The following is a 19271-nucleotide window of genomic DNA, read 5'->3' as shown; positions in this document are numbered from 1 at the left end:
GAAAGACACAACTGAATTTCTTTGCCTAACCTTACTCCTAGCAGGTGTTTCCTGTATGTATCTCTATAGGTTCAGATGACTTAAGATAACGATGTAATCTATTAAAAAACAAATGCAGAAAATTACCTGTTTGTGCAAGAGCCAGAACTAGCTTTAAAGTTTTGCATGTTTCCACTTACAATTTTGCTACTCAGTAATCTGATTATTAACCCAACTTATCTAAATGTCATTGTTCTTAACATTTTTATTAAATTGAATCTTTGTTTATTCTATATGTTCTTCTCTAGAATGTTAGCTCCATGTGAGTAAATATGTCATCTAGCTAGATACTTTATTTGGATTATCTGGAAGAGTGCCTGTTCATGCGTGTTTGACTCATTAAATAAATAAATGATCTGAAAATTTCTGTAAAACACTTCTAATAAATTTATTAAGAAGTAAAATAGAAATTCTGTTGAAGAAAATTTACCACTTTTATCAAGTAAAAAGAGACTGTATCTTTGGTCTCTCATCTACAACACTCTCTTTCAGTAATAGGGAAAACACGTTTGAAGCACTCGCCTATGAAAATGACTGCTAACTGTTCCAGAATATCCTTTTTTTTTCTTCATTTTATTAATAGAATATACATTCAGGCTTTAGCTGAACATATGACCACTTAACTAGAGACAAGTTTATTGCCTCCCATGCAGCTAGGTGTGGTCATCTGATTTTGTCCTGGCTGATGAGATGTGAATGAAAGCAATGTGTATTACTTAGTTAAAGTCACTTGTCCTGGTCTTTTACTTCTCCCTGTCTTACAGCCTGGAATACAAATATGGTGGTGATTTGCCTTTGATCATACAGATGAAGACCACATTGTACAGAATGGTAGACAAACAAGATAAAAAAAAGCATGAATCATTTTCTGAATGGCCTTATATAGTTAAAGTGCCACAAGAACATAGATAAATGGCCTGCTCTGGTACTGTTAAGGGAGAGAGAGAGAGAGAGAGGGATGGAGGGAGAGAGAGAGAGAAACTCTTCTTTAAATGGCTGTATTTTAAAATTGATATGTTAATACACTACCCCTCTTCCTTCACATCCTTCTAATTTTATAGTATTCAAATGCCTCACTTGCAGGACAGTATCTCTTGAGTGGAAGCCTGATTGATCATTCTGTTTTTCTGTCATAATAAAGAAGGTAAAAAAAACTTTTCTTATTTGTATTAACGTGAGTCTAATATGTAACTTATCCTTATTTCTTCCAATGCATTATCTGTTCTTTTCCCTCAGAGCCTCTGTAAATCTTCTCAACAATTATTAACCTAAACTAGTATATCACAGTTTTCTAAAAGAGAAATTAGCAAATTACAGACTATATGTCAAGCATGGCCTGCTATATATTCTTATATTACCCATTAGCTAAGAATGGCTTTTACATTTTTAATGATTAATAAAATAATATTTTATAAAATATGAAAAGTATATAAAATAAAAATTTCATTCCTCATAAAGTTTTTATACCTAGCCATATGGATTTGTTTTTATATTATGCATAGCTGTTTTCAGCCACACTGACAGTGTTGAGTAGCTGCAAAACAGACCCAATGTCACTTTGCACTGCAGCTCAACCCACTAAAAATTGCAGTGATGCAGTCACAACTCAAAAGTGTTTTGAGTGTCCCATATATCACCAACCCACAATTATTTTTACTGCATACTCAACATGTCAAGAAAAGAAAGGAAGAATTAAGTGGACTTTTAATGCCACACTTTTAAGGCACAGTGCCACAAGCCTTACTTTGTTATTGAATAATAACAAAGCATGATTTTTTTATGCAATGCCACTATAACTATGCTAAAAGAATGCAATACACCTCAACATTATCGAAATAAGCACTCATCACAGTATTTCCCACTCACAGGAAAGCAACAGTTAGAAAAATTAGACAACTCAAAATGGAATATCTTATCACAGAAGAAATTCACCACAAAGAGAAAAAAAAATAGGACTGCAAGTAAAGTAATTTTTTGAGTGATTCACTTTTGACAAGCAACACAAACTATTTAAAGATAATTTGGTAGTTAAATCACGTTTCATTACAGCAGTTGAAAACGTGTCTAGAGAAAACAAATTTCTTTAAGAGTGATAAGTCGGTCAGGTATAGTGGCTCATGCCTGTAATTCCAGCAGTTTTGGAGTCTGAGGTGGAAGGATTGTTTGAGACAGGAATTCAAGACAAGTACATGCAACGTAATGAGATCCCACTTTAAAAAAATAATAATAAATTTTAAAAAATTAGCTGTGTGTAATAAACACCTGTAGTCCAAACTACTCAGGAAGCTGAGGTGGGAGGATCATTTGAGCCAAGGGGATGGAGACTGCAGTGAGTTGTGATCATACTACTACTCCACCCCAGCCTAGGCAACAGAGTGAGACCCTGTCTCTCTCTGAAAAAAAAAAAAAAAAAAATAAGGCTTTGGCAGGAACAGTTGCTCAAAGAACTGACAATGTGTAACAATACCAATAGTTAACTAGAAAATTAGGTCCATATTTCTAGTGTTCTTTTGGGGCCCATGATGAGTCAATAGCTGTTAGCAATATTTCTCAGCTGTTGCTTCTTTGAGGAATGGCTGACACGTTTAAAGTGGTTGAAGAACAAGCCTCTATTAATAGTCTATGGCAAACAGCTACAAGTGAGAATTTATTTTTGTACACTGAACAAGTATTCATTATAGACTTCTGTTAAATATTGTCAGAAGTAGAAAATGGATATCTGCTTCATCCTAGCACATATCAGCTTGATTGTTTAATGATTCTAAAGTTCTATTGCAAATTTGTTAGTTCAAGGTTGAAAATAAATTTTGTTTGAATAAAAAGAATTTCCCCCAACCACTATTATTGAACACTGAATTGATTTGAAATGTAACTTTTACTGTAGACTTAACGTTTTAATAATTTTAACATAAAATTATAAGACAAGATAATACTCATATGTAAAAAAACATTTTTATAATAAGCTGATTTCTTTTTAACTTTTATTTTAAATTCAGAGTTACATGTGCATGTTTGTTCAATAGGTAAACTTGTGTCATTGGGGTTTCTTGTACAGATTATTTTGTCATCCCAGTATTAAGGCTAGTACCCATTAGTTATTATCCCTGATCTTCTCACCACTTCCACACTCTACCCTCTGGCAGACCCCAGTGTTTGTTGTTGTGTTCTCAAGACTTAGCTCCCACTTATAAGTAAAAACATATAGTATCTGGTTTTCTGTTCCTGGGTCAGTTTTCTAAGGATAATGACCTACAGCTCCATCCATGTTCCTGTAAAGGACAACATCTCATTCTTTTTTATGGCTACATATTATTCCATGGTGTATATGTATCACATTTTCTTTATCCAGTCTACAATTTATGGGCATTTAGGTAGAAACCATGTTCTGCTATTGTGAATAGTGCTGCAGTGAACATACATTTGCCTGTTTCTTTATGATAAAACAATTTATATTCCTTTGGACATAGATAAATAGAATTGCTGGAGCCTAAGCAAAAAGGACAAAGCTAGAAGCATCACACTGCCTAACTTCAAACTATACTACAAGGTTACAGTAACCAAAACAGCATGGTGCAGGTATCAAAACAGACATAAAGACCAATGGAACAGAATAAAGACCACGGAAATAACATCACATATCTATAACCATCTAATCTTTGACAAACCTGACAAAAACAAGCAATGGGGAAAGGATTCCCTATTTAACAAATGGTCCTGGGAAAACTGGTTGGCCATATTCAGAACAGAAACTGGCCCCCTTCCTTACATCTTATACAAAAATTAACTCAATATGTATTAAAGACTTAAATGTAAAACCCCAGACCATAAATACCCTAGAAGAAAACCTAGGCAATATCATTCAGGATATAGACATGGGCAAAGACTTTATGACTAAAACACCAAAAGCAATGACAATGAAAGCCAAAAATGACAAACGGGATCTAATTAAACTAAAGACCTTCTGAACAGCAAAAGAAACTAGCATCAGAGTGAACGGGCCACCTACAGAAGGGGAGAAATTTTCTGCAACCTACCCATCTGACAAAGGTCTAAGATCCAGAATCTACAAGGAACTTAGAAAAATTTACAAAAACAAACAAACAAAACAACAACAACAACAACAATAAAAAACAAAAAAGAAATCCCATGAGAAAGTGGGCAAAGGATATGAACAGAACCTTCTCAAAAGAAGACATTTATGTGGCCAAAAAACATATGAAAAAAACCTCATCATCACTGGTCATTAAAGAAATGCAAATCAAAACTGCAATGAGATACCATCTCATGCCAGTTAGAATGGCAATTATTAAAAAGTCAGGAGGCTGGGTGCGGTGGCTCATGCCTGTAATCCTAGCACTTTGGGAGGCTGAGGCAGGCGGATCACGAGGTCAGGAGATGGAGACTATCCTGTCTAACATGGTGAAACCCCGTCTCTACTAAAAATACAAAAAATTAGCCAGGCGCAGTGGTGGGAGCCTGTAGTCCCAGCTACTCGGGAGGCTGAAGCAGGAGAATGGTGTGAACCTGGGAGGTGGAGCTTGCAGTGAGCCAAGACAGAGCCACTGCAGTCCAGCCTGGGCGAAAGAGCAAGACTCCATCTCAAAAAAAAAAAAAAAAAAAAAAGTCAGGAAACAACAGATGCTGGAGAGGATGTGGAGAAATAGAAACGCTCTTACACTGTTGGTGGGAATATAAATTAGCTCAACGATTGTGGAAGACAGCGTGGTGATTCCTCAAGGATCTAGAACCAGAAATATTATTTGACCCAGCAATCCCATTACTAGGTATATACTCAAAGGATTATAAAAAAGTGCCATATTTTTGGAGTCTTTGTTCATTCCTTCTCATTCTTTTTTCCCAAATCTTGTCCTCATGTCTTATTTCGGTTAGCTGATCTTCAATCTCTGATAATCTTACTTCCACTTGATTGATTTGGCTGTTGATACTTGTGTATGTTTCATGAAGTTCTTGTGCTGTGGTTTTCAACTCCATTGGGTCATTTATGTTCTTCTCTAAACTGGGTAATTACAGTAAGCAGTTCCTGTAATCTTATATCAAGTTTCATAGCTTCCTTGCATTGGGTTAGAAGATGCTCCTTTAGCTCAGAGGAGTTTTTATTACCCACTTTCCAAAGCCTACTTCTGGCAATTCATCAAACTCATTCTCTGTCGAGTTTTGTGCCCTTGCTGGAGAGGAGTTGTGATGATTTGGAGGAGAAAAAAGCATTCTGGTTTTTCGAATTTTCAGCCATTTTGCCCTGGTTTTCCCTCACCTTTGTGGATTTATCTACATTTGATCTTTGAGGCTGATGACCTCTGGATGGGTTTTTTTAAAAATTATTGTTTAAGTTCTGAGATATATGTGCAGAATGTGCAGGTATGTTACATAGGTACACATGTGCCATGGTGGTTTGCTGCACCCATCAACCCATCATCTATATTAGGTATTTCTCCTAATGCTATCCATCCTCTAGCCCCCCACCCCCTGACAGACCCTGGTGTGTGATGTTTCCCTCCCTGTGTCCATGTGTTCTCATTGTTCAACTTCCACTTATGAGTGAGAACATGCAGTGTTTGGTTTTCTGTTCTTGTGATAGTTTGCTGAGAATGATGGTTTCCAGTTTCATCCATGTCTCTGCAAAGGACATGAACTCATCCTTTTGTTCTGGCTGCATAGTATTCCATGGTGCCACATTTTCTTTATGCAGTCTATCATTGATGGGCATTTGCGTTGTGTCCAAGTCTTGCTATTGTGAACAGTTCTGCAAAATCATACGTATGCACAAGTCTTTATAGTGGAATGATTTATGGTCCTTTAGATATATACGCAGTAATGGGATTGCTGGGTCAAATAGTAATTCTGGTTCTACATCCTTGAGGAATCACCACACTGTCTTCCACAATGGTTGAATTAATTGATATTTTCACAAACAGTGTAAAAGCTTGCCTATTTCTCCACATCTTCTCCAGCATCTGTTGATTTCTGACTTTTTAAAGATCACCATTCTAACTGGCGTCTGATTGTATCTCATTGTGGTTTTGATTTGCATTTTGATTTGCATAATGATCGGTGATTATGAGCTTTTTTTACATATGTTTGTTGGCTGCATAAATGTCTCCTTTTGAGTAGTGTCTGTTTATATTCTTCTCTCACTTTTTGATGGGGTTGTTTGTTTTTTCTTGTAAATTTGTTTAAGGTTTTTGTAGATTCTTGATATTAGCCCTTTGTCAGATTGATAGATTTTTCTCCCATTCTGTAGGTGGGGGTTCACTCTGATGCTAGTTTCTTTTGCTGTGCAGAAGCTCTTTAGTTTAATTTGATCCCATTTATCTATTTTGGCTTTGGATGCCATTGCTTTTGGTGATTTAGTCATGAAGTCTTTGTCCATGCCTATGTCCTGAATGGTATTGCCTAGGTTTTCTTCTAGGGTTTTTATGGTTTTAGGTCTTACATTTAAGTCTTTAATTCATCTTGCATTAATTTTTGTATAAGGTGTAAGTAAGGGGTTCACTTTTAGTTTTCTGCATATGGTTAGCCAGTTTTCCCAACATCATTGATTAAATAGGGAATCCTTTCCCCATTGCTTGTTTTTGTCAGGTTTGTCAAAAAACAGATGGTTATAGATGTGTGGTGTTATTTCTGAGGCCTCTGTTTTGTTCCATTGGTCTATATATCTGTTTCGGTACCAGTACCATGCTGTTTTGGTTACAGTAGCCTTGTAGTATAGTTTGAAATCAGGTAGCGTGATGCCTCCAGCATTGGTATTTTTGCTTAGGATTGTCTGAGCTATGTGGGCTCTTTTTTGGTTCCATATAAAATTTAAAGTAGTTTTTTCTAATTCTGTGAAGAAAATAAATGGTAGCTTGATGGGGATAGCATTGAATCTATAAATTACTTTGAGCAGTATGGCCATTTTCACCATATTGATTATTTCTATTTATGAGCATGGAATGTTTTTCCATTTGTTTGTGTCCTCTCTTATTTCCTTGAACAGTGGATTGTTGTTCTACTTGAAGAGGTCCTTCACTTCAATTGTAAGTTGTATTCCTAGGTATTTTATTCTCTTTGTAGCAACTGAAATTGGAAGTACACACATGATTTGGCTCTCTCTTTTCTATTATTGGTGTATAGGAATGCTTGTGATTTTTGCATGTTGATTTTGTGTCCTGAGATTTTGCTGAGCTTATCAGCTTAAGAAGATTTTGGGCTGAGACAGTGAGGTGTTCTAAATATACAATCGTGTCATCTGCAAACACAAACAATTTAACTTCCACTCTTTCTATTTGAGTACCATTTACTTCTTTCTCTTGTCTGATTGCCCTGCCCAGAACTTCCAATATTATGTTGAATAGGAGTGGTGAGAGAGTACATCCCTGACTTGTGCCAGTTTTCAAAGGGAATGCTTCCAGTTTTTTCCCATTCAGTATGATATTGGCTATGAGTTTTTCATAAACAGCTCTTATTATTTTGAGATGTGTTCCATCAATACCAAGTTTATTGAAAGTTTTCAGCATAAGGGGTGTTGAATTTATTGAAGGCTTTTTTTTTGCATTGATTGATATAATCTGGTTTTTGTCATTGATTCAGTTTATGTGATGGATTACATTAAAATTGATTCAGGTATGTTGTACCAGCCTTGCATCCCAGGGATGAAGCCGAATTGATCATGGTCGATAAGCTTTTTGATGTGCTGCTGGATTTGGCTTGCTAGTATTTTATTGAGAATTTTCACATATTCCTCAGGGATATTGACCTGAAATTTCTTTTTTGGTTTTGTTTCTGCCAGGTTTTAGTATCAGGATGATGCTGACCTCTTAAAATGAGTTAAGGAGGATTCCCTTTTTTTCTATTGTTTGGAATAGTTTCAGAAGGAATGTTACCAGCTCCTCTTTTCACCTGTGGTAGAATTCGGCTGTGAATCCATCTGGTCCTGGACTCTTTTTGGTTGTTAGGCTATTAATTACTGCGTCAATTTCAGAACTTGTTATTGGTCTTTTCAGGGATTCGACTTCTTTCTGGTTTAGACTTAGGAGGGTTTATGTGTCCAGGAATTTATCCATTTCTTCTAGATTTTCTAGTATATTTGCATAGAGGTGTTTATAGTATTATCTGATGGAAGTTTTTATTTCTGTGGGATCAGTTTATCCCCTATAGCATTTTTTATTGCACCTATTTGATTCTTCTTTCTTTTCTTGTTTGTTAGTCTGGCTAGCAGATTATCTATTTTGTTGATCTTTAAAAAAAAACAGCTCCTGGATTCATTGATTTTTCCAAGGGTTCTTCATGTCTCTATCTCTTTCAGTTTTGCTCTGATCTTAGTTATTTCTTGTCTTCTGATAGCTTTGGAATTTGTTTGCTCTTGCTTCTCTAGATCATTTAATTGTGATGTTAGGTTTTCAATTTTAGATCTTTCCCACTTTCTCTTGTGGGCATTTAGTGCTATAATTTTCCCTGTAAACATGGCTGTAGCTGTGTCCCACAGATTCTGCCACATTGTGTTTTTGTTCTTATTGGTTTCAAATAACTTATTTATTTCTGTCTTTATTTCATTATTTACCCAGTAGTCATTCAGAAGCAGGTTGTTCAGTTTCCATGTTGTGGGGTTTCGAGTGAGTTTCTTAATCCTAAGTTCTAATTTGATTACCCTGTTGTCTGAGAGACTGTTTGATATGATTTCCATTGTTTTGCATTTCCTGAGGAGTGTTTTACTTTCAATTATTTGGTCAATTTTAGAATAAGTGTGATGTGGTGCTGAGAAGAATGTATATTCTGTTGATTTGGGGTGGAGAGTTCTGTAGATGTCTATTAGGCCTGCTTGGTCTAGAGCAGAGTTCAAGTCTTGAATATCCTGGTTAATTTTGTCTCACTGATCTGTCTAATATTAACATTGGGGTGTTAAAGTCTCCCACTATTATTGTGTGGGTGTCTAAGTTTCTTTGTAGGTCTCTAAGAACTTGGTTTATAATCTGGTTGCTCCTGTATTGGGTGCATGTATACTTAGGATAGTTAGCTCTTCTTGTTGCATTGATCCCTTTACCATTATGTAATGCCCTCCTTTGTCTCTTTTGATCTTTGTTGGTTTAAAGTCTGTTTTTTTCAGCGACTAGGATTGCAATGTTTGCTTTTTTTTTGTTTTCCATTTCCTTGGTAAATATTCCTCCATCCTTTTATTTTGAGCCTATGTGTTTCTTTGCATGTGAGATGGGTCTCCTGAATACAGCACACCAATGGGTTTTGACTCTTTATCCAATTTGCCAGTGTGTGTCTTTTAACTGGGGCATTTAACCCATTTACATTTAAGGTTAATATTGTTATGGGTCAATTTGATCCTGTCATTATGATGCTTGCTCACTGTTTTGCCCGTTAATTGATGCAATTTCTTCATAGTGTCCATGGTCTTTACAATTTGGTATGTTTTTGCAGTGGCTGGTTCCAGATGTTCCTTTTCATGTTTAGGGCTTCCTTCAGGAGTTCTTGGAAGGCAGGCCTGGTGATGAGAAAATCTCTCAGAATTTGCTTGTCTGTAAAGGATTTTATTTCTCCTTCACTTATGAAGCTTAGTTTGGCTGGATATGAAATTCTGGGTTGAAAATTCTCTTATATAAGAATGTTGAATATTGGCCCCACTCTCTTCTGACTAACAGAGATCTGCTGTTAGTCTGATGGGATTCCCTTGTGGGTAACCCGACCTTTCTCTCTGGCTGCCCTGATAATTTTTTCCTTCATTTCACCCTTGGTGAATCTGACGATTATGTGCCTTGGGGTTCCTCTTCTCGAGGAGTATGTTTGTGGTGTTCTCTGCATTTCCTGAATTTGAATGTTGGCCTGTCTTTCTAGGTTGGGGAAGTTCTCCTGGATAATATCCTGAAGAGTGTTTTCCAACTTGGTTCCATTCTCCCCATCACTTTCAGGTACACCAATCAAACATAGGTTTGGTCTTTTCACATGGTCCCATATACTTTGGAAACTTTGTTCGTTTCTTTTTATTCTTTTTTCTCTAATCTTGTCTTCACACTTTATTTCATTATGATGATCTTCAACCTCGATGTCCTTTCTTCTGCTTGATTGATTCAGCTATTGATACTTGTGTATGCTTCACGAAGTTCTCATGCTATGTTTTTCAGCTCCATCAGGTCATTTATGTTCTCTAAACTGGTTATCCTAGTTAGCAATTCAACTAACCTTTTTTTCAAGCTTCTTAGCTTTTTTGCATTGGGTTAGAACATGCTCCTTTAGCCCAGAGGAGTTTGTTATTATCCACCTTCTGAAGCCTACTTCTGTCAATTTGTCAAATTCATTCTCTGTTCAGTTTTGTTCCCTTGCTGAAAAGGAGTTGTGATCCTTTGGAGGAGAAGAGGCCTTCTAGTTTTTGCAATTTTCAGCCTTTTTTCGCTTGTTTCTCTCTATCTTTATAGAGCTGGCAGGCAGGAACATTTGTCTGCTGAAGTTGCGCCCACAGCCAACCCTTTCCCAGGTTCTCTGTCCCAGGGAAATGAAAGTTTTATCTATAAGCCCCTGACTGGGGCTGCTGTGTTTCTTTCAAAGATGCCCTGCCCAGAATGGAGGAATCTAGAGGCAGTCTGGCTACAGTGGCTTTGCCAAGCTGCGGTGGGCTCCACCCAGTTTGAACTTCCTGGCAGCTTTGTTTATGCTGTGATTGGAAAACCGCCTACTCAAGCCTTAGTAATGGTGGACACCCCTCCCCCCACCAACCTGGAGCATCCCAGATTGACTTCATACTGCTGTGCTGGCAGCAAGAATTTCACGGATCTTAGCTTGCTGGGCTTTCCGGGGGTGGGATCCACTGAGCTAGGCCACTTGTCTCTCTGGCTTCAGCCCCCTTTCCAGGGAAGTGAATGGTTCCATCTCACTGGCATTCCAGGCACCACTAGGTTATGAAAAGAAACTCCTGCTGCTAGATCAGTTTCTGCCCACACAGATGCCCAGTTTTGTGCTTGAAATGCAGGGCCTTGGTAGTGTAGGCGCCGAGGGAATCTCCTGGTCTGTGGGTTGCAAAGACCATGGGAAAAGCATAGTATGTGGGCTGGAATGCACCATTCTTCATGGCACAGTCCCTTACAGCTTCCCTTGGCTAGGGGAGGGAGTTCCTCAACCCCTTGCACTTCCTGGGTGAGGTGATGCCCCACCCTGTTTCTGCTCACCCTCCACGGGCTGCACCCACTGTCTAACCAGTCCCAATGAGATGAGCCAGGTAACTCAGTTGGAAATGCAGAAATCACCCTCCTTTTGTGTTGACCTTGCTGGGAGCTGCAGATCAGAACTGTTCTTGTTTAGCCATATTGCCAGCCATGCCTGGATGGGTTTTTTTAAATGGGGTTCCTTCTTTTTCTTTGATGTTGATGTTATTACTTTTTGTTTTTTAGTTTTTCTTCTAACAATCAGGCCCCTTTTCTGCATGTCTGCTGTAGTTTGCCGGAGGTCCACTCCAGACCCTGTATGCCTGGGTATCACCAGCAGAGGCTGCAGAACAGCAAAGACTGCTGCCTGCTCCTTCATCTGGAAGCTTTGTCTCAGAGAGGCACCTGCCAGATGCCAGCTGGAGCTCTCTTGTATAAGGTGTCTGCTGACCCCTGCTGGGAGCTGTCTCCCAGTCGGGAGGCACGGGGGTCAGGGACCCACTTAAGGAAGCAGTCTGTCCCTTAGTGGAGCTCCCGTTCTGTGCTGGGAGAATCCTCCTTGTCAGGATACGCTGCTCTCTGCAGAGCCGTCGGGCAGGAATATTTAAGTCTGCTGAAGCTGCGCCCACAGCCGCCCCTTCCCCCAGGTATTCTGTCCCAGGGAGATGGGAATTTTATCTATAAGCCTCTGACTGGGGCTGTTGCCTTTCTTTCAGAGATGCCCTGCCCAATGGGGAGGAATCTAGTAAGGCAGTCTGGCCATAGCTGCTTTTCTGTGCTGTGGTGAGTTCCGGAGGCCATTATTCTAAGTGAAGTAACTCAGAAATAGAAAGCCAAAAGTGGGAGCTAAGCTATGAGGATGGAAAGGCATAAGAATGATATAATTGGCTTTGGGGACACAAGGGGAAAGGTAGGATTGGGGTGATGAATAAAAGACTACCTATTGAGTACAGTGTATACTGCTTTAGTGATGGTGCACCAGAATCTCTAAATCACTGCTAAAGAACACATACATGTAACCAGAAACCACCTGTACCGCCAAAACTATTGAAATACAAAATTTTTAAAAATGAACTTTACAAATAAAGGTAACTATTTAAAGAAAAGAAGAAAAGTGACTGTTTATGTCTTTTGCCCACTTTTTAATAGGGCTGTTTTTTTTCTTGAAGTTTTGTTTAAGCTCCTTATAGATGCTTCATATTAGACTTTGTCAGATGCATGGATTGCAAAATTTATTTTCCTTTCCATAGGCTGTTTGTTTACTCTGCTGATTTTTGCTTTTGTTGCAATTGCTTTTGGCATCATCATAAAATCTTTGCTGATTCCTATGTGGAGAACAGTATTGTATAGGTTGTCTTCCAGGATTTTTATAGTTTTTGGTTTTACATTTACATCTTTAATCCATCTTGATTTAATTTTTGCATTTGGTGTAAAGAAGGAGTCCACAAACCTCCAGAATCATAGCTGCAGAAAACCCCATGTCCCTAACAGGCATTTGAGCTAGCAGAAAGAGCTTCTTGGAGAGTTGGCAGGGACAGGGCTCCAGCCTGCATGGGACCCAGAGGGTTTGGTGCCAGAATGGCTGCAGTGGAGCACCATCATAGATGCCCATTCCCTGAGGCATAACATGTTCATGTAGGTGGATTTGGATTTTGTTGACTATCAGTCCTGTACAGAATAGGGTTATGTTGCCTGTAGGATGCGGCCAGTGTGATCTGAGCATCCCCCTATCTACCAGCCTTTCCCAGGGCCCCTGCCTGGCTATAGTTGCTTGTAGCACAGACTCAGATGCCCAACTGAGGCATTTCCCAGCAGCCACCTTCATAGCTCCTACACTGACAGATCTTGTCTAACCATCAGAGAGCTTCTGCTGATAAGCACCACCCGCAGCTTCTGCTGATGTGCACTCACCCACAGCCTCCCCGACAGATGTGCTGGCACATGCACATGTGAACACTGCCATGCTGCTGCTGGTGGTGTGCACACATGTGCAGACCCCACTGCACTCTGCCAGTGGAGACTGTGTGCACTTGCAGACCCGACCATGTCAATGCCATGCCACTGCTTGGATACACACTTGCACACCAATCCTGCTGACACAAGCATGCATGTATGCATGGAACCCACTGCCACTACTCAAATGAATCACTTTCGCCAGCACTCCCATTGGAGTATTGTTGCCACCAGACAGGGAGCACCTTGGCCCATCCAGCACAGCGGGTGCTTAACCTGGAGGTGACAGAGAACAAAATCACAGGCCTGGTACCATCTACCCATGGTTAAATTACACAGCCCAGTAGTGCAGAGCTGAGTGTTGGCCCCCTGAATCATCTAGAAATGAAGGCCATCAACTAAACCCAACTTATACCAGTCAAACCTTCAAGGACACCAAAGAAAATACAAGCAAAAAGCACCATACAAAGAAGAGCGACTTCAAAGATTAAATGAACATCAGCCCACACACACACAAAACAACCAGTGCAAGAACTCTGAAACTCTAAAAGCCAGAATGTCTTCTTATCCCCAAACAACTGCACTAGCTCCCTAGCAATGGTTTTTAACCAGACCAAAATGGCTGAAACGACAAACAGAATTTAGAATCTGGATGGAAACAAAGATCACAGAAATTCAGGAGAAAGTCAAAACAAAATCCAAGGAATATAAGGAATCCAAAAATGATTCAACAGCTGAAAGACAAAATAGCCATTTTAAGAAAGAACAAAACTGATCATAAGAGCTGAAATACTCACTACAAGAATTCTGTAATACAATCAGAAATTATTAACAGGAAGATAGACTAAGATGAGCAAAATAGAATAAGATTTTAAGGCCAGTTCTTCAAATCAACTCTACCAGAAAGAAATTTTAATTCTTTTTAAAATAAACAATACCTCCAAGAAATATAGAATTATGTAGAGACCAGACCTACAAAGAATTGGCATTCCTGAAAGAGACACAGAGACAGAAAGCAACTTGGAAAACATATTTAAGCATATTGTCCATGAAAATTTTCTGAAGCATACTAGAAAAGTTCACATTCAAATTGAGAAAATACAAAGAACCCCTGCAAGATATTCTGCAAGATGACCATTTCCAAGACACATAGAAATCAGATTCCCCAAGGTCAATGAAATATATATATATATATATATATATATATATATATATATATATATATAAAAGAGCTGCAGAGAAGGGACAGGTTGCTCACAAAAGAAAACCCCATCAAGAAACTTGCAAATTCTTCAGGAGAATCTGTTCCAATCAGAAGAGATTGGAGCCCATATTCATCATTCTTAAAGATAATTTCAACCAAGAATTTTATATCCGGCCAAACTAATCTTCATAAACAAATGAGAAATATGATCAATACTGAACATCAGTAATAAATCAATAATGAAAAACCTACCAACCAGAAAGAGCCCTGGACCAGACTTTCCTGCAGATGGATTCACATCCGAATTCTACCAAAATATAAAGAAGACCTGGTACCATTGCCACTGAAACTATTCCAAAAAATAGAGCACTATTTGCAATAGCAAAGACATGGAATCAACCTAAATGCCTATCAATGGTGTACTAGATAAAGAAAATGTTGTACTTATACACCATGGAATACTATGCAGGCATAAAGAAGAACAAGATAATCCCATCACCATGGTTGGAAGTAATTTTTTTAGAAAATGAAATAACCTTATTTTCAGTGAAATGGGTACAACTGGAGGTTATTATCTTAAACAAATTAACACAGAAACAGAAAACCTAACACTGCATATAAATGGGAACTAAATATTGAATACACATGTACACAAAAAAGGAAACAATAGACACCATAGTTTACGTGAGGGTGAGGGGTGGAAGGAGGATGAGGATTTAAAAAAATGCATATCAGGTACTATACTCAATAGTTGGGTGAATAATTTGTACACCAAAGCCTGACGTGCAATTTGCCCAGGTAACAAACTTTCACCTGTACTCACTGAAACTAAAATAAAATTTTTAAAAGGAAGTTTTTTTTAACTTTCATTTTAGGTTCAGGGGTACCTGTGCAGGTTTGTTATACAGGTAATCTCATGTCCTGGGGGTTTGTTGTACAAATTGTTCCATCACCCACATGTTAAGTCTAGTGTCCATTAGTTATTTTTCCTGATCCTCTCCCCGTCCTCCCTTCCACTGTCTGTTGTTCCCCTCTATGTGTCCATGTGTTCTCATCATTTAGCCCCCAATTATAAGTGAGAACCTGCAGTATTTGGTTTACTATTCCTGTGTTAGTTTGCTAAGGATAATGGCTTCCAGCTCCATTGCTGTTCATACAAAGGACATGATCTCATTCTTTTTTTCTGGCTGCATAGTATTCCATGGTGTATATTTAACATATTTTCTTCATCCTTTCTACCATTGATGGACATTTAGGTTGATTTCATGAGTTTGCTATTGTGAATAGTGCTGCAGTGAACATAAGCATTCATATGTTTTATGGCAGAAAAATTTATATTACTTTGAATATATACCCAGTCATGGGATTGCTGGGTTGAATGGTATTTCTGTTTTTAGGTCTTTGAGCAATCACCACACTGCCTTTCACAATGGTTGAACTAGTTAACACACCCACAAACAGTGTATAAGTGTTCCTTTTTCTCCAAAACCTTGCCAATACCTGCCATGTTTTGTTGTTAATAATAACAATTCTAACTGGTGTGAGATGGTATCTCACTGTGGTTTTAATTTGCATTTCTCTTATGATCAGTGATATTAAGCTTTTTTAATATGCTCATTGGCCACATGTATGCCTTCTTTTGAAAAGTGTCTGTTCATGTCATTTGCCCACTTTTTAATGGGATTGTTTGTTTTAATCTAGTAGATTTTTTTTAAGTTTCTTATAGATGCTGGATATTAGATCTTTTTCAGATGCGTAGTTTCCAAAAAATTTATTCCATTCTTTAGGTTGTCTGTTTACTTGGTTTATAGGTTTTTTTGCTATGCAGAAGCTCTTTAGATTGATTAGACTTCATTTGTCAATTTTTGTTTTTGTTGCAATTGAAAAGGAGTTATTTTTTAAAATTATTTATATATCTCTTTGTCATGATAGAGAGGTGTCAGAATAGATAGGTTCATGAAATTTCTCTTCACCAAAATAAATTATCAATATTAACTAAAATTACAAATACTTCTAGTACAAATAGCATAGTATATATAGTATAAAATTGAGTTAAAATTTACTGAAAATAAATGCTCTAGAATCACTCATCTTGTTTCACTAAAAATTCTCATATTTCTGTTACTATGATTGTAATATTTTACCTTATATTTAAATACATATCAGAATAAAAAATAAAACAAATAAAAAAGGAGCAAAGCTGGAGGCATCACCTTACCTGACTTCCAAATACTGTATAAAGCAATAATAACCAAAACAGCATGGTACTTGTATAAAAATAAAAACAAAGATCAATGCGACAAAATTGAGAACCCAAAATTAATTCTACACACTTATGGTCACATACTTTTTGACAAAGCTGCCAAAAACACACATGGAAGAAAAGATAGTCTCTTCAATATATGGTGCTGGAAAAACTGGATATCCATATGAAGAAGAATGAAACTAGACCCTTATCTTTAACTGCATACAAACATCATTTCAAAATAGATTATAGACTTAAGTATAATACTCAAAACTATAAAACTATCAGAAAAAACCACAAGGAAAACAGTTCATAACATTAGTCTGATCAATAATTTTTTTGGTGGTACATGAAAAGCACAGTCAATAAAACAAAAATAGACAGATGGGATTACACTGAACTAAAAAGCTTCTGTACAAGAAAAGATACAATGAACAGAGCAAAGAGGCAACTTACAGAATGGAAGAAAATATTTGCAAACCATCCATCTGATAATAGGCTAATATTCATGATATATAAGGAACTCAAATCATGCAATAGAAAAACACCCCCCCCAAATAATCTGATTAATAAATGGACAAAAGGTCTGAAAAGACATATCTTAAAAGAAGACATACAAAGGGCCAGCAGGCATATAAGAAATTCACAAATTCACAATATCACTAATCACTGGGGAAATGCAAATCAAAACCACAATGAGATATCTCCTCACTTTTGTTAGAATGGCTACTATCAAGAAGAAAGTAAAATATCAAATGCTGTCAAGGACACGAAGAAAGGAAACTATTGTACACTACTGCTAGGATTGTAGACTAGCCTGGCCATTATGGAAAACACTGCGGAGATTCCTCAAAATATTAAATTAAACCACCACATAACCTAGTAATTTCACCACTGGGTTTATATGGAAAGATATTTAAATCAGTATGTTGAAAACATATCTGCCCTCCTGTGTTTATAAAGCATCATTCACAATTGCCAATAAACGGAATCAACCTAAGTGTCCTTTAGCAGATGAATTAACAAAGAAAATGTGGTATACATACACAGTGGTATGCTATTCTGCTATAAAAATGGAAAAATCCTGTCATTAATGGCAGAAGGGATCAACCTAAAGGACACAATATTAAGGAAAATAAGCGAGGCACAGAAAGAAAACTACAGTGATTTCACTTATAGGTGTAATTTAGAAAAGTTGATCTCACAGAAGTAAAGAGTAGCATACTGTTTACCAGAGGCTGGGGATGGGAGTGGAGAATGGAAGATGGAAACATTTGCTCAATTGGTAAAAAGTTCCAGTCACAAAGAAAGAATAAGTTTTGGTGCTCTGTTACATAGTGGGATGGCAATAACTAATAAATATGTTTTGTATGTTTTCAGGCAGCTGTAAATAACAATCTTGAAAGTTATCTTCACAAAAAATGACAAAGGTTTGGTGGGATGGGCATGCTAACAACACTGAGTTTATCATTATACAATGCACACATGTTGAAATATCACACTGTATTGCATAAGCATAGACAACGATTACATGCCAATTATAAACAAAATAAAGACAAACACTTGAAAATAAAGTTAAACTAAGAAGGAAGATATTTACTCCCACCCTAATTTTCAGCAGATATAATTTCTGAACTCAAACTATAGTCCAAATAGTGTTATTTGGACTTTCATGAAGATGCATATTTTAAAATTCATATATGTTTCCATATGTGTGAAAAGAAATTTTTGAAGTGTAAATATATAAAATCTCAATAAAAATGAACATTAACAGATGAACTTGTGTAATCAGTTTTGATGATAGTATTAAAGTAGAGATCATAAGAGTGATGGAAAAGGACTTTTTGTAGCAACAAGATACCAAATTATAAACAAGACCTAAAGGCATGCCAGGAAAGGGATAAGTCATGTATCATCCCCAACACCTAAAGGTTAGACTATATTCTAACTGCAACAAGGTCTTTTTTCTTTCTTTTTCTCTAGCAACTGAACAAACACTGGCCCCAAAATAAGCAAAATCAAGACAATTGCAGCTCACTGACCACCAGATGCTAACTTACCCCCACACTTCCTTAAGCCATAGCTACAGCTTGGATTAGACAAGGGACTAATTTCAGTACCTTGTTCCTGATCATACACCACTGCTACACACCTGGATTGTGTGCACAGAGTTTTCACACATCCTATACAGCAGGGGCCCCCAGTCCCTGGGCCATGGAGACAGAGTCTTGCTCTGTCACCCAGGCTGGAGTGCAGTGTCACGATCTGGGCTCACTGCAACCTCCACCTTTAAAGTTCAAGCAATTTTCCTGTCTCAGCCTCCCTAGTAGCTAGGATTACTGGGGTGCACCACCATGCTCGGTTAATTTTTGTATTTTGAGTAGAGACAGAGTTTCGCCATGTTGGTCTCAAACTCCAGACCTCAAGTGATCTGCTCACCTCAGCCTCCCAAATGCTGGGATTACAGGTGTGAACCACGGGGACCAGCCTGCTTCATCTGTATTTACAGCTGCTCCCCATCCCTCACATTACCTCCTGAGTTCCGCCTCCTGTCAGATCACTGGCTGCATTAGATTCTTACAGGAGATTGAACCCTATTGTGAACTGTGTATGCAAGGTTTCAAGCTGCTTATGAGAATTGGATGCCTGATGATCTGTCACTGTCTCCCATTACCCCAAGATGGGACTGTCC

This window comes from Pan paniscus, chromosome X, assembly GCF_029289425.2.
Source record: "Pan paniscus chromosome X, NHGRI_mPanPan1-v2.0_pri, whole genome shotgun sequence".
NCBI classification, from domain to species: domain Eukaryota; kingdom Metazoa; phylum Chordata; class Mammalia; order Primates; family Hominidae; genus Pan; species Pan paniscus.
The sequence above is the reverse complement of the archived record's forward strand: the minus strand, read 5'-3'. Positions refer to the sequence as shown.